This window comes from Limulus polyphemus, unplaced genomic scaffold (assembly GCF_000517525.1).
Source record: "Limulus polyphemus unplaced genomic scaffold, Limulus_polyphemus-2.1.2 Scaffold476, whole genome shotgun sequence".
Taxonomy (NCBI): Eukaryota; Metazoa; Arthropoda; class Merostomata; order Xiphosura; family Limulidae; genus Limulus; species Limulus polyphemus.
In genome coordinates, this window is record NW_013666086.1 from 309,812 (window position 1) to 312,740 (window position 2,929).

The 2,929-nt window shown below is 34.5% G+C and overlaps 1 protein-coding gene across 6 annotated transcripts in view; it reads left to right on the plus strand.

The window, feature by feature from the left end:
- LOC106458496 (chondroadherin-like) overlaps window positions 1-2,929 on the plus strand; it is a 55,942-nt gene that overhangs the window by 7,929 nt on the left and 45,084 nt on the right. Inside the window, exon 1 of one of the 6 annotated variants that reach the window (XM_022384738.1) lies at window positions 2,645-2,664. The exons of the other annotated variants lie outside the window; for them this stretch is intronic. The gene's annotated coding sequence lies outside the window, so the exon portion shown is untranslated. Of the gene's footprint in view, window positions 1-2,644; window positions 2,665-2,929 lie in introns of those variants that run through there. 6 annotated transcript variants of the gene reach the window in all.

Here is a 2,929-nt window from a genome sequence, read left to right on the forward strand (position 1 = left end):
TAGATATATTACTTGGCTTTTACAGAGAACAACATATTCCCTTCCTTAGAAAAGCCGGTCTAACTTATTGGGTTATGTAAAGTAACCTTACAGTTAAACTATCATCTTTTTTTATTTTTTTACAATATAATAGGCGCGTGTTGGCACTGAGGTAGAGCTGTGTATTTCGGAGATGATGATCAGAGTTTTAATCCATGCGATACTACAAAATATCTCCAGCGCTTTAAGTTGTAATTACATTATAAGAGTAACAGTCAATCCATTAGCGTGGAGGGTACTGCTGAATAACTGCCTTCCCTCTTGTCAGTAGTTTAAAATTATGGACGGTGGCAGAGAGCCTGAGTGATTTTGCCATAAGTAATTATGTACTTGTTTAAAATATACGAAGTTTGTGTATATTATATTCAAATGATTTTGAATAAGCATGTAAATTAGCAAGTCACGTGACAATTTAAAGTCTCGGTGGGATGGCATGTTTCAGAACTACATTCTGGAATCATTTGGTCTCTCATACGTAGTGTGTTGCCATTGAAAACTGGCCGCTTTGAAAAAGAGTACCAGCACTTTTCGACGCTAAATATTCATGCAATATCAGATCATAAAAAGGTGTTCAGATCAGGAGTTAGAATTTCCAAAAGGGGGTATTCTGTGTACTTAATGTCTTTATAAAATAAAGGAATATAAATTAAATTGGGCCACCATCTAAAACGATACGTGCAACAAATCGTTGTAAGCAAAGTGTTGCGTTGACAGAGATAAGTATTTTAATCGTACATTCCGTTCAATAATTGCATACTTCAAGGAACTATTTAATGGAAAGGGTATTTATACTATTCGATTACTCATGGATATCTGTGTTTTCTGACTGTTGAAGCAGTTGCTTGTAAATCATCGCCCTCGTACGCTAGATGGATTATGGAAAGTAAGCAGGGATAAGTTGTGTGGTTTTAGCATCACAGCCTTAAGATAGGTCCGTTTGCCATGAAAACTACATTATAAGATTATTGTGGACACATGGTCATCAGGCAGAGCATGACCGGATGTGGCTAACGTTGACGTGGTAAAGCTCCAAAATCATTTTAATACAACGTACTCAACCACTATATTACTCTGTAAACAAACAGCTGAATTGCATTTTAAAATAATAGATGTATTAGCTTACGAAAAGAAGCAGGGTGCATATACAGTTTAAAAAAACTATTCAGCATGAAGCTTCTCTTAATTTAAAAATAAAATCAAAATATGAAGAATCTCAAATACATATAGAGACTTCGCCTTTGTGCTTGACGTTCTTAAAAGGACAACACAGTATTTTTTCGTACTTACAAAACAGTTTCTCGTACTTGAAAATAATCTATTGCGTTAAGCACTTTCATGTATTCAAAAAACACAACACAGCATGAAGCTTATCGTAAGTTAAACATACTGTAGAATATCAAGCTTCTCAATATGTGATTTGAACGATTACACATCGTTTAGAGTCTTGTTATTCGAAAGACTGCACTCCATCTAACTTCTAGTCCTTGGAAAGGCTTTACAGCATAAAGCTTCTCATAGTTAAAAATAACATTATGCCAACAAGTCTTCTAGTATTTAGAAATATTGCATGGCATCAAACGTTTCTCCTACTGATCAAGTTTGCCAGCAACAACCAAATTTTCGCACTTAAAGTTTTGTACATCAGCTTCTACCTTCTCGTGCTAATAAAAACTGCATAGCATACGCACAAAGCTTGGAGCTTCTCCTTCATCAAAACAACCGTGTAGATGCAAACAACTTCTCGAATTTTAAACGTGATTGCCCACAACAATTCTTCTCGTGCTTAAAAATGAGGCACAGCATAAAGCTTATTAAACGATAAGTTATTCTGAAAACTTTTAGAAATAAATTGTTATTACCAACACACCTCTATAATGAAAAACCTTAATACTAAGGTTGTTTTTCGGCTCTGATCAAAAGACAACTCTTAGAAAGCGTTCGAGCTATTGAGTATTTTTTATCATTTGTAATCACTTTTTAATAAGCCAGGGTGCCACTTTGCTTCAATGATTATTTCAGAATAATTTCATTTTGAAAGATAAAATTAAGTATATTTTAATCACTCAGCTAAACATGAACAAAAAAACGTTAATCACTTCTAAACTCGCTGTTACTTTCATGCTACAAAACACATACACACACATCAACACTCAAGGGAAAAGAACGATGAAAATTGAATTCGAAATAAAAACGGCCTGTTCTAAGTCTACATATAGTAAAAAGTATGGTATTTATTTCGTACATTATGCACTAGTGAATTGTTAAGGCAATTATGTTTTTAAAACTTTTTAATGTTTTACAAAGACAAAAACATTAACATTTATTTCGTATATGAAATATAAAGAAAAAATTCTCAATTCTTTCTCAAACGTGAATGAAAAACCTACTGACAGAAGCGAAAATATGTTAATAGTATGTCTATATTTAATTTCAAAAACTATAAATTTCGAACGTATTAAAGTTGTTTGTTGTTAAGCACGAAGCTGTGCAATAGGCTATCTGTGTTCTGCTCTCTACAGGGATCAAATTCCGAGTTTTTAGGTTATAAGTCCTCAAACTTACTGCTCATTTAATGTGAGCCTCGAACATATTGAGACATAGTACATGATTAATGAATCCTATTTCGTAAGTAGATTTTATATTATTTCATCAAACCAGAAATATCGAAATACAATTTACCTGCACCCCAGTGGCACAGCGGTATGTCTGCGGACTTACGACGCTAGAATCCGGGTTTCGATACCCGTGGTGGGCAGAACACAGATAGCCCATTGTGTAGCTTTGTGCTTAATTACAAACAAGCAATTTACCTTTCAAGAATTCCTATTGTTACGACAGCGGAAGTCACGCGACGCTGGGAGCATGCGCGCTGGAGTTTCTAGAAGGAGCA